We start from the raw sequence: 14,054 nt of genomic DNA, 5'->3' as shown, positions 1-14,054 counted from the left end.
CCACCAGAAAAGAAATGAGCTTCCATTATTTCAGCAATGCTTTGGAGGAGGTTTTCTGGTCCTCACAGTGGAATCCAAACTAAAATAATATACAAGAGTTCAGGAGAAAAGAGACAATAAAGGGCAAAGGAAATTCTGAAGATGAAAGTAAAGAGCAATTCCAAGAAAAAATAAGACATGTTTATCTGACATGTTTATTAGGTTGCTAGAGAGCAACCTAATCAAATCAGAGCATGAAAACTCTTTACAGAACAAAAAACCTGGAACTAATAACTTATCTGCCGTGTGACTGTCACAGTATCACTGAGTGGCATTTGAAAGAGCTATGGGAAAGTGTAGAAGTCTTAGTCAGATGTTCAAAGAAAGCTAAGTGAAAACAAACAGAAACAAACAAAAGAAGGACATTGGTAACTCCAGGGCAAAAAAATTGTATAAGAAATCAAATACATCATCATAGCATAGTACCTGGTTCAGCATGAACATTGTTTACGTGGTCATAACAATGAAAATACTGAATATACTTTTAACTAAAAACTGAAATATATTGAGAGGATGTGGAGGTGAGGGTTGTGGGTTAATTCCTCATATACCATCCTTGATGAAACAAAAAAATGCAGAATATGCATATTGTTTAAAATCAAGGAGAGAAATACCCAGAAAACAAGCTAAATGGATTGAAAGTAGTTACCTCTGGGGAGGAGGACAAGAGGATCAAGTGAATGTCATTCTTATATCATTTAACAATTAATTTACATGTAAGTTTTTGCAAGTATTTCTTTGCTATAATACTTTGAAAAAAATAAAATTTTATTTTTAAAAAATTGGGGAGCAAAATTGAAAAAAGGCTAAGAGGAAGGCTCAAAGAACTATGAGAAATAGATGGCAAAAAAAACACTGAAGCAGAGCATAAGGAGGTGTGGAATTTAGTTAGTCCCTTAGAGCAACTAGCAAATAGCCAGGAATAACTAGAAAATAGTATGGAACAACTGAATGGGGGGACATCTGTAATCGAACACACATTGTACACCAGTCTGGAATGGGTGGAACATCTGAGGTCACAGCATACAACTGTAAGTAAAGCTCCCCAAACTGTGGAGCTGGTGCCCCTCCCCTACCAGCATGGCAGGCTGAGTTGGAAAACTTCACTGTGGGAAAAAGAAGCAGTCCCTGCTGGCAAGGGAATGTAGCTCAACCAAGCTCCAATGGTGGTTTTAATTAACAAATCTGGACTACTGAATACATGCTATGAGTACAGATAAACCTAGAGCAAGCAACAAAGGAACCTGAGCTTTCTCCTGGCAGACAGGAGGTGGGGCTAATGAAAAAAATACATAAATAAATAAAAACAGAGGCTTTTGGAGTCCTCTGAGCTCAGAATACTGGAAAAGGGCTGGGGCCTAAGAAAAGAGGCACACAGAACTGGCTACCAACTCCAGTTCTTGCCTGGTGAACTGGAGGACTGGGGACTGGCTTTGAAAAGTGGCAGCCCTCCTTCAGAGAATTCAGACTCCAGGGGTTGTGGAAAAAAAAAAAAAAAAGAACCAGCTTAAGCTTGGCTTCTGACACTTGCAGCCACTGGCAGGGGCAGGGTCTACTGAGAATTAAAGGCCTCTTTATGTCAGTGGGGAGCTGCAGTTTGACAAGCACCACCTGCTGGGCAGGACAGGAAAACACAGAGTCTAGAGGCCTCGCAGGAAAGTCTGACAACCTTCTGGGTCTCATCCTCAGGCAAACCTGATACTGAATACATCCTCCTGAAACCTGCACCCATCTGTTCTGGGAAAATCTGATCAGGGTAATCAAGGAAACCAAATACCTAGACAACAAAAAATTATGAATCACACTAGAAAAAACAAATATATGGCCCAAATGAGATAAAGGAGTTGAAACAACTAATTAAAGATTTTCAAACAACTATGCTAAATCAATTCGAAAATCAAATCACTGAGTTGAGGGAAGATATGGCAAAACAGATGAAGGACATAAAGAAGATGTTGGGCAAACATAAGGAAGAACCTGAAAGTTTGAAAAAATAATTGGCAGAAGTTATGGGAATGGAAGTCACAATAGAAGAGATGAAAAAACAATGGAGATATACAACAGCAGATCTGAAGAGGCAGAAGAAAGGATTCAGGAACTAGCAGACAGGACATCTGAAATCCTACATGCAAAAGAAGAGATAGGAAAAAGAATGGAAAAATATGAGCAGGGTTTCAGGGAATTGAATGACAACATGAAGCACACAAATATACGTGTCATGAGTGTCCCAGAAGGAGAAGAGTAGGGAAAAGGGGCAGAAAGAATAATGGAGGAAATAATCACTGAAAATTTCCCATCTCTTATGAAAGACACAAAATTATAGATCCAAGAATCACAACATACCCCAAACAGAATAGATACAAGTAGACCAACTCCAGGAGACTTAATAATCAGATTATCAAATGTCAAAGACAAAGAGAGAATTCTGAAAGCAGCAAGAGAAAAGCGATCCATCACATACAAAGGAAGCTCGATAAGACTATGTTGGTGAGAAGACAGTATGATATATTTAAGACACTGAAAGAGAAAAACTACCAGCCAAGAATTCTATATCCAGCAAAACCATCCTTCAAAAATGAGGGAGAGTTTAAAATATTTTCAAACAGACACTGAGAGAGTTTGTGAACAAGATACATGCTCTACAAGAAATAATAAAGGAAGCACTATAGGCAGATAGGAAAAGACAGGAGAGAGAGGTTTGGAGAAGAGTGTAGAAATGAAGACTATCACTAAAGGTCCTGTATGGTCTCACTAATATGAACTAACATTGATAAGCAAAATCTGAGAGTTAAGAACACAGGTTATCAGGAGATAGAAAGAGGTTAGAGATTGGGCATTTGATGCTGAAGGAGTACAGAGGGTTCAACAGGGTTGACTGTATAGATGCAGAAATGGAATGGATAGCATAATAGTGTGTGATAGTAACACAATACTGTAAGTACTTTGAACAAGGATGAGTGTGAGTATGATTGAAAGAGGAAGTCTAGGGGCATGACACCAGAAGGAAAAAATAGAAGATAAAGACTGGGATTGTATAACCTAGCAAAACCTAGAGTGATCAATGATGGTGATTAAATGTACAAATATAAAAATGTTCTCAAATGAGGGAGAACAAATGAATGTCAACATTGCAAGGTGTTGAAAATTGGATGGTATAGGGGAAAAAATACAATCAATGCAAACTAGAGTCTGTAGTTAACAGTAACATTGGAAGATGTTTCCATTAATTGTAACAAAGGCAATATACCAAGGATAAATATCTATAAGAGGGGGATAAAAAGGGGTGATATGGGATTCTTGGTGGTGGTGGTGTTGTCTGACTTTTTCATTGTATTTTATTTTTATTTTTCTTCAATCTTTTGTATTTTTATTCTTTTTTTTTCCCTCCTTTTACTCTTTCTTTGGGGAAGAAATGGAAATGTCCTCATATAGATTGTGGTGGTAAATGCATAATTATGTGATTATACTGGGAATCATTGATTGTTTCCTTAGGGTGGATTATACGGTGTGTGACTAAAACTGTTTTCTCCAGTGCTGGAGAAAATGTGGAGAGAGGGATATACCTATTCACTGTTGGCAGAGAGGGAGAATGGCACAGCCCAGCTGGAGGGATTGTGGTGGCTCCGCAGGAAGCTAACTATGGGATTGCCACATAGTCTTGCAACTCTGTTGTTGGTATATACTTAGAAGAATTGTAGCAGGGACATGAGTGAACAATGCACACTGGTGTTTATGGCAGCAGAATTCATGATTCGCAATGGATGGAGGTAGCCTAAGGGTAGATCAACTGATAAATGGAATGGTGAGCTGTGGTGTAACATACAATGGAATACTGAGCAATGTCAAGAAGAAATGAAGTTGTGAGGTATGCAACTAGATGAATGGACCTTGAGGACAGTATGTTGAGTGAAATAAGCCAGAATCGAAAAGACAAACAGTAATATGAACTAGCTATAATATGCAAATTCTGAGAATTGAATCTGAGAGCATAAGTTATCAGGGGAAGGCTTATGGTAAAGGATCCTAGACTGTAAGCTCTTACAGCAGTCACATCTATTTATGAGTTGTAATGGTTGTCTCTCAATTCTGGGATGCTGAGCTGTTTGCGTATAACCTGGTTGGGTATAACCTGGTATCTGTGTGACACCTGAGACTCAGAGCCAGAGTTCAGCAGCTATGAATGTCAGCATTACCTCATATAGAAGATGTTAAAGAAGCTGAAAAAGAAATCAGACTTCAATTAGAAATTTGAATGAAATGGACTTGATTAGAACTAAGGTAAACAAGACTAAAGGGAAAAGGATATTGATTATGTTTTAAAACCTCAGCTTGTGTGTGAGACCAAAGGAAAAGATGTTTATTTGGTGGAAAATCTATACTTTCTGTAGCACACTATATAAGTTAACTTGAATGGTCAGTTTATTCAAACACCATACTTACATGGAACCTTGAATAGGAGGTAAGATCTGGTTAGTTTGTACAGATTAGCATGAAACCCTGATACATCCCAGAGTAATCTGGGCAGAGAATAAAAAGTATTTGCAAAGCCCCCTTGAGGGCCTGGGGAAAAATGTCTAAACATTAAACTTCCCCACCTGGAGGAATTCCTGATATTCTCGCAAGCTTGGGAAGTACCATTGTAGTAGGCTAAGTCCTCAATCTTGGGGCTTGCTCTTATGAAGCTTGTTACTGCAAAGAAGAGGCTAAGCCTACTTAAAATGGTGCCTAGAAGTCACCCAAAAGAACCTCTTTTGTTGCTCAGATATGTCCTGTCTCTCTCTAAGACATCTCTACGCGTAAGCTCACTGTCCTCCCCACTACATGGGACATGACTCCCAGGGGTGTAAATCTCCCTGGAAACACGGGACATGACTCTTGGGGATGAGCCTGGACCCAGCATTGTAGGATTGAGAAAGACTTCCTAACCAAAAGGGGGAAGCAAAATTAAATAAAATAAAGTTTCAGTGGCTGAGAGATCTCAAATGGTGTTGAGAGGTCATTCTGGAGGTTATTCTCATGCATTATATAGATATCCCTTTTTAGTTTTTAGTGTATTGGAGTGGCTAGAAGGAAATACCTGAAACTGTTGAACTGCAATCCAGTATCCTTGATTCTTGAAGACGGTCATATAACTATATAGCTTATATGGAGTGACTGTGTGATTGTGAAAACCTTGTGGATCACACTCCCTTTATCCAGTGTACGGATGGATGAGTAGAAAAAAGGGGGACAAAAAGTGGATGAATAATAGGGAGGGAAATGGAGAATGAGGTGTTTTGGGTGTTCCTTTTTACTTTTATTTTTATTTTTATTCTTATTTTTAGTTTTATTTTTCAGAGTTTTGAAAATGTTTAAAAATTGATTGTGGTGATGAATACACAACTATATAATGATACTGTGAACAACTGATTGTACACTTTGGATGACTGTATGATGTGTGAATATATCTCAATAAAATTGCATTAAAAAAGAAGAGCTTCTAAAGAGTCAATGACAGTTAAATGCAATACATGATCATAGATAGGATCTAACAATGGAGGAAAAAAGACGCAAAAAGATATTAATGGGATACATGAAAAAAACTGGAACATATACTGTAAGTTTTATAGCAACAATAAAGTTCTTGAACTTAATCAACTATACTTAAAGGTGATTACACAAGTGAATAGCCTTGTTCTTAGGAAATGTACATGGAAATACTGTGTTTGAGGAGTCTGAAGTATACAATCTACTCTCAAATGTTTAGAAAATGATAGATAAAGGGAAAGATAGAATGATACGGCAAATGTGGGAAAATGTTAAAATTACTGGGATGGGTATTGGGTGAAGGGTGCATGTTGGAGTTCTCTGCATGAAGTTTGTATTATTTTTGCAATTTCCCCATAAGTGTGAAATTATTTCAAATTAAAAGTTGAAATAAAAAAAAAAAACACTGAAGCAGGCATATGGGGAAAAACAGCTATTGCAAACTTTGGAGTACAAGCAGCAGTTATATTTTAACTTTCTTTCAGCAACAGTAACAAATGTACTACACCACTACCATGGTCAACAAAAGCGGGGGATAGGGATAGGGGAGGATTTGGGTTTTATTAGTTTATTCTTATTTCTGTTCTGGAGTAATGAAAATGTTCTAAAATAGATCATGGGGATGTATGCACAACTATGTGATGAAACTGTGAGCCAGGGATTATATACTTTGGATGCTTTGTGTGGTGTGTGAGTATATCTCAATAAAATTGGAAGGAAAAAAAAACCACACTGAAACATACTGAAATCCTGAATAATGGAGAGGGCTTTAAATTTCCCTTGCAGTGCCCTTTGTTATCACTTGATATGTATAAAACCTGAGCTATGGAGATTATAATTACTTCCCATATACTAAAATTTTCTCAGAAGACATTAGCTTTCTACCAATTCACATAAGGTAAATGTCCTGTACTTTCATTCTCAGAATTAATGTTCTTCCCAAAAGGAAAGATCTGCACTGCATACATGTCTAGAGCTAACTGAAACTCCAAAAGACATTTAAGATCCTGGATTGTCAAGGGAAGGATTTTCAATATCTGTCGATTACCATAAAGTCCATATTAGATTGCTGCATGATAAAAAAGGAAAAAGCCTCAGCCATTTTCTTAAGAAAACTTGAAGACTTCGTGAAAAAATTCATTGGATTCTCCTTTTGAGGGTTAACTTTTTTCTTTTTTTTCTCTCTGATGATATGTGGCCTCCTTTAAACTATCTTTCCTAGAATTATGCCTCAATGACTATCTTTGGGAATCCCTGTTTTATGTTACTTAAATAATCCCTACATGAATGATGACCTAGCATTTTTAAACTGAATTTTTGTCTAAAAATTACCTCATTTTTCCTGTGAGCACCCCCCCCCCTTTTTACCCATCACATCTCAGCTGTAAATGCTATTAGAAGCCATACAGATGTTTAGAGATGAGATGTGCATATTAGTGGGCCTACCCAAAAGTTTATGCAAGTTTGCTTTCTATATCAATAGGCTCTGTGCCAAATACCCAACTACTTCAAACATCTGCAGTGATGTATATGTGGGCAATATTCTCCTTACTTGGATATTCTCTTTCACCCACAAAAACTCTTTGAATTCACTTCCTTCCATAATTTTAAAGCAAAATCCTTTTAATCTTGCTTTCTGTCATTGAAAGATGTTGTTCAACAATCTTAACTGACCTCCCAACTGCTTTAAATAGGTCTCAGTTAGAGGTTCCATAAATGGACGCCTTCTGGCTGCTATTGCTGTATACTAATTAACCCAAAACTTAAGAGAAAAAAAACTATTTTATTTTGCTCACAATTTTGTGGTCAGAGATTAAGGAAAGGCTCAGCTGGGCAGTTCTTGCTTGGGATTCCTCAGGTGGTTGCAGTTGAATCATGGCTGAGGCTGCATTTCTATGAAGTCTTAATGGGGCTGAACATCCCAGATGGCTTACATGACTGTTTGCTGGGGATCAGCTGGGATGAGCACCCCCACATGGCTCTACAGTATAGTGGTTTCCAGGTGGTCAGACTTCTTACAAGGAGGCTCAGGGCTACGTGGATTCCAACACATAAGATGGAAGCTGCTTGGGCATTTTTTGACCTGGCCTTGGAAGTCACTCAGTGTCACTTCTGCTGCATTCTTTTAGTTAATAATGAGTCACAACCTCACTCAGATTCAAAGAGAGTGTACATAGATCCCACCTCCTGGTGGGAGATATATTCAAAGACTTGTGATCATTTGTTCTAAACAATCATAGGACGTATATGTTGTGAAGTCAAGTTATTATAGCCAAAGTTCATATTGTTATTTTTGTGGTATTGTTGAGGCTTCATAATAAAATAGTCTTTTTGAGCCTTGTGCTTTTAAAGTTTACTAAAGTTAGCCACACTTTTTCATGTCTAAAGCTGTTTCCTATGCCTGAGCATTTTTTCTCTTTGACGTATTTATCATATTAAGCTTTCAATAAACATGACAATTTTATCAAGTAGATGTTACAATGGAGAGAATCTAACCATCTCCTGCCACATTATTAAAATGTTTTTCCACAGATTGATTGTTACATTCCCTCCTCCATTTTTCCTTCCTTCCATCTTCCCTCCCATTCTTCCTTTAATCTCCAATGTGGTTTGACTTTTCAGTTTCACACTCTGATAAGGCACTGGGGATAGAGAGATGAATAAACCATACTCCCTGCTCCGCAGGAACTCAATTTTGGCAGGGGAGAAGGGAACTGAAACTGATGAATTGTACGAGAAATGTGATTGCAGAGATACATGCAGAGGATTATGGGAGCACTGAAGCAAGACTAAAGCTCTTCAACATCTAACCTATTCCAGAGAGAGAGAGCAGTAAAATTCATATTAAATTTATTTTTTAGAGTAGGAGAGACCAAATAAATTCCAGGTCTCAGATATATGACTATGACATCTGCACTTTTCTGGATCATTCCATTTCAAACAAAAATGATTTTAAGGTTTCTTTTACAAATGATATTATCCACACATACACAAACATCTGTGAATATACATTAATTTACTTTGTACCTATGCCTCCCCATCATTGAACCACTGAAGTTTGGCTTCTTTTGGGGTTGCAGAGATAGCAAGAAATCCTTTGAGATTGTCAGAAGTGCTAACTAACTCCAGTGATTGGAGCCCCACAGATCAATTAAAAGAGAAACAGCAAGCACATGTGGTCGTGAAATTTAAACATTTATAAGGATAAAAGGCCTTTTAAGGATGAAGTGCCTTTCACTATTAATTCACAGCTAGATGGAAGGAGAATTACTTTGGACTCTTCTTTCATCATAATTTCTATGACAAAAGGTGTCAACTGTTTCCCTTTGGGGTTAGCTTAAGAATCAAATGACTGCCAGACTTATATTCAACGTGCATCTCTGATGGTTTTAAGGTAGTTTCTTCCACCTTTCCATCAAGAGAACTTGGCTGCTTGCTGCTGTTGAAAGAAAGCAGAGGAAAGGGAACTTTCCAATTTGTGGAAGACATCAGCACAGTCTACTTAGAATGTCAGGTATCTAAAGTGATTCAGGAAAGCAGTTGGGGATAAGTTGGGAGATGTTGAAAGCATCTTTTGAGTAGATAAATGGGCTGCAAGGCATTCAGTGCACAGGAACAACTGGTTGTGGGCTAAAGCACAGGGACTGCTCAGGCACTTTCAGGAAGATGGAAAAGGTAAGAGAAATGTTCCTTTTGCAAGCCTGCCTGTACTACATTGGGAGAGTCTTGAAGGTAGGGATATGTTTTTATGTCTCTTTGGTTTTGAATCCCCAGCATCTAGCACAGTGTTTGACCAGAAGGAGTGCTCAATAAATTTTACTTAATGTGTGAGGCAATAAATGCGCAGACTGCAGCATCATCCAAAAAACAAAAATCACTGACCTTAGCTAGACAAAGGATGGACAAATCAAGTTGCCCTGTACTCAGATTTGCAATTTAGTTTTCCCTGATATTATTCAAAGACAGTATCTGTTTTTCACCATCTTAATCATAAACCTTTAAGAAAGGCTTGCAATATTCTCATCTGATGTGACTATGAAGAACATGTAAGATTTTAATAGATGAGTAAAAATAGAAGTAGGACTCGGTTGGGATAAGAGAATTTGGTAATGAGTTACTTAATCTTCCCCCACACTGAGGGAGAGAGGGTCATATAGTAATGATCCACTTAATTATTTCTGTAGAATTTTTGATAGATGGATGGCATAGCTTAGCAGATGTGACAGTGACATTGATTCTGCACAGTGACAGACTCTTTGAGTACATATTTTACAGTTCATTAGAGTGTTTTTCCCAATATTTAGCCTTCATTTCTTCTGCTGCTTAAAGTTTTTTAATTCAATTCTTTAAAGGAAAGTTTTTATCTTGCATTTTGAGACTACATTACCTCCTAATTATCATTAAGATCAAATAAAGACATAAATCTGACCATTTAAGGATCCTGGCTCTTTCTCACAGAGCTAACACTCTACATTGCTATTTGGTTCTCATTTTAGAAAGCATCCGTTCTAGTTAATCTTTGCAACAGCCATTGCCAGATAACCAAATTTTTCCTGGGAACACTAAAATCAAAATGCTAATAAGGACTTAGGTAATTAGTCTTAGCTTGCTTATACATTTTCCAGAATGAGAATGCTATTTGTGGAACTGCCATGTCCATGATATTTCACTGTGAACTTCCAGTTGGTCTTCAATTCTCCTGTTGTTTATTTCCCTTTTTTTAAATTGTCTCCCTCTGAAATCCATTATGTTTAAAGAGATGATTAGATTGTTCTTTCTGGAACATTTCCTCCCCTCTGGTTAAGGGCATTTTTGTTTTGTCATTTTCAGATATTTTTTAAACCAAAGGCATTTATTTGTATCTTCATGTTTTAACTATGATTGTAGCAAAACAGGAGAACTTTATCAATTGAGAAATTTCAGGCTTAATTCTTAATTTTTCAATTGAATTATGCACATGCATTAATTATATAAATATTAACTGAGCACTATGAGTGAGAGTTTGCTTATTGCTTTTTGTTTTTCTATTTATGGATATTGCATCTACTTAACCATATAAGGGGACTATGGTATAGCAGGATTCAGGTTATATAGAGTCCTTAACCAAGCACTTGTTTTGCACCTATGAGGAGCTAGGCACTATGCTCACGCTGGGGAGTCACAAATAAATTAAAGCTAATACCTTCCTCAAGGTAGAGAATAAGGGATACATACTTCTGCCATCCTCAACCATTTATCAAAATTTTCATCTTTACCTTTATTGGACTATTCCTGAGTCAATTGTTATGGCTAAGGAAATACCATGTTTGGTTTGGTCTAGATCTGGCTCTTTACCTTTTCTGAACCAATCATTGTGGCATGGAGAATGTGATTAGACTTATTGATTTATACCATGGAGTAGAGGGTAGAATCAATCTCCTCCAAACCACAAAACTGGTATAAAACAGACACAGGTGGTTACTTAAAGGGATATCTGGGTGCTTTTACCAAAGACAGTGGTGAGAAATTTCTATCGGTAAGTGCGGGATACTGATTACGTGCTTCGACTTGGCGGGCCTGGGCTGGGGGACCTGATCAGCCCCTGGGGAGGGTGGTGGGCACGGGTGACAGCGCCCTCCACAGCCCCCCAGGCCTGAGAAAGTGAGGCCGGAGGCAGGCCCCATTTCCTCACCCAAAATACCACCGTTAGGGGAGGCTTGCCGGAGGGAACCGCCTTTTCCCCACCCCCTTATCTTGCCCGCACACCCCCCGTTGCCAGAGCAACTCCCGCCACCACCAGTGCGCATACACTGTTGCCAGACACCGTTGCCAGAGCAACTCCTGCCCCTTTTCAAACAACCTCCGCGCCCTCTTAGAACCAATCCTAACCTCCGCACCCTCTCAGAACCAATCCTAGCCTTTATCCCCTCAGCATTGGCTTGTAACAACCCCCGCCCTCTATGCCAGCCTATATAACCTGTGCTCACCCCTAATAAACGCTCTTGGCTTTACCCTCCTGAAAAAAGCGTCCGGCCTGTTCCTTTCTCGCCGCCCTCCATACCTTGCACGCCACCGCCGGGGACCTGGCCAAGTCCCCCGCCTCGCCCTCGCCTCCCGGAAAGAGCCCCCGCCGCCGGTACCCTCCGAGCAACGCCGAGAGCCGAGGGTTCAGCAACCGGCCGCCATCCCCCCAGACGATTTGACTGCGACCGCAGGTAAGACACTCAATGCACATGTGACTGTATCTCCATAGGTAGTATTGGTTCTCCACCCATTCCCTCCTCCTGTTCAGGCTCAGCATTTTATTATGGCGGTAGCTTGATTGCAAAAATGGTCCTAATTGTTTCACATCCTTAGCAATATGACTTTGTAGGTCCTCCTATCAAGAGTAGAGACTACGCCATCATTCCTTAGATCTGGGTTAGCCTGGTGATTTGATTTGAAAAAATAATGGGTTAGAAATGATGGTGTGCCAGTTTTATGCCTGACCTCAAGAGGTTTTGAATGTTTCCACTCCCTCTCCTGAAACCCTGCTGCCACCATGTGAACTAGCCTGGTCTAGTCTGCTGGAGTATGAGAGACCACGTGGAAGTGGGACAAGCCATCCCGGCTCAGGCCATCTTAGACCAATTGGTGACCTGGTATTTGACCACAAACCATGAATGAACCCTGTCACAATCAGGAGGGTCTTGTAGGGATGTGAGATTAATGATTACATAGGGCCACAATTGCTTATTCATGATTTTAAAATCAATAAACTCTCAAAATCAAAAGGTTGTTTTTAATAATTTGTAGCAAAATCATTCAGCAGCAAAACCAAATCTGGACTGATGATAGGTTATTTACACTCTTTATTTATCCCAACAAGTGTGAATATCCATACTTTTGCTGAAAACAACAGTAATGTGTTTGACCAGTGTGCTACTCCAGGTCCTGCTAGGGGTTTTACAAAATTTGTTTATATGCAAAGTTTTACTTTTCTAAAATACAAAAAGAAGAAACCCAAACTAAATCAAAACAAAAAGAAATAAACAAACAAAAGCACTCAAATTCTGAAATAAATATGGCTTAAGAGTGCGTGGACCTGAAATTCATTTTACACAAAGCTTCTAGTCATTCCTTTTCATTATACCCCTTTCCCATCTTACACCCAAAGAATCTTTCCTAATCCCCTTTCACTGTGTCTGTTCTCTCCCTCCTCTTCCAAAGTCCCCCCCCTCCAGTCTCTTAAGTTTTGGCTTCAGCTTCCTTCCCACTGGGGGACTTGCCTCCCCCCACCTCTTTCCTTACACAGTACTATTTAAATCTTTCTCAGCTTCCCAGTTTGCACTTCTATATATCATCCAGCTCAGAAAACTGAAGGACACTCCTTGGTATCTGTCCTCTTTAGAGGGAAGTAAAGGTTGAGAATCAAGGGCTAAATTCTCCCCTTTCTCACACGTAGACAAAGAAAGACAATAATACATGACTGGTGTTGTGATAAAAGTGTAATACTTAGGTGAGGCTGAGGTACAAAGAAAGTAGTAGCCAATTGGAGTCAGAGAACAGAAGTGTTATTCAAGAAGGAAATGTACAGAGAAAACTACTCCAGCAGAGTTGACTGGCCTGGAAGTGCTCCCTCAGCTGACAAGCTGGGAGAGGGAAATTCAGAACCAGCTGGTCTAAGTGTGGAGGCTATCTGGCAAAAGGAGTTTGATAGGTTCAAATGGGAAAATTCAGTGAACTGCATGAGATCTGTGAGGCTTGAACCTCACTCTGTTGAAATGGGAAGGGAGAGGCTGGCATAGGCCAGGTCCTGAAGAACAGCTTCTCTCAAAAACACGGAGAACTACCAAGCAGAGCAGAAACTAAGAGGAATTTCTGAAATATGGAAAGCAGAGGACATGAGATGAAAGAAGAAATGCTTTTTCTCAAGTTTCACCAACATCCCTAAATAAATTGGTCTAGTTTTGCCTGTTTTATTAATTTAATATAAATAGAATTATACAATAGAATGATACATGATATAATTTTTGGTGACTGGCTTCTTTTCCTCAACATTATTGTTGGGTTGTTAATATTCATATTTATTAATTGTATCCTGAATGTATAGAAGATGTGTTCTGGATCAGAGACAGACATTATTATTCACAGCAAATGACCACATGGCCCCACACCCCTATTCTTACCCCAGGGATGATGCAATGAAAGTCAGGTCAAATGTCCTCTGCATACCAATTTTGAAGTCTGTAACACAGGCAAAAAAAAAAAAAGAGAGAAAAATTGATTTTCTCTGCTGCTATATAGGAGTAAGAGAAAGCTGCCTTCTCTTTCCCTCCTGAAACGGGGAGAAAAACTTTGCTAACTGGACAAGAGAATCCTGAGTTCTCACAATAAACTTTTTTGAATATAAATACATTTCTACAAGCACCCCTTCACGTCCAGCTTTTGAGACCAACAAATGACTCCAAGGTCTTGCGCCTCATTCGTCCTTGAAATGTGAGCACGTATCACTACAGTTAGGTAAATCT

This window comes from Choloepus didactylus, chromosome 14, assembly GCF_015220235.1.
Source record: "Choloepus didactylus isolate mChoDid1 chromosome 14, mChoDid1.pri, whole genome shotgun sequence".
Taxonomy (NCBI): domain Eukaryota; kingdom Metazoa; phylum Chordata; class Mammalia; order Pilosa; family Megalonychidae; genus Choloepus; species Choloepus didactylus.
This window is presented reverse-complemented; position numbering follows the sequence as displayed.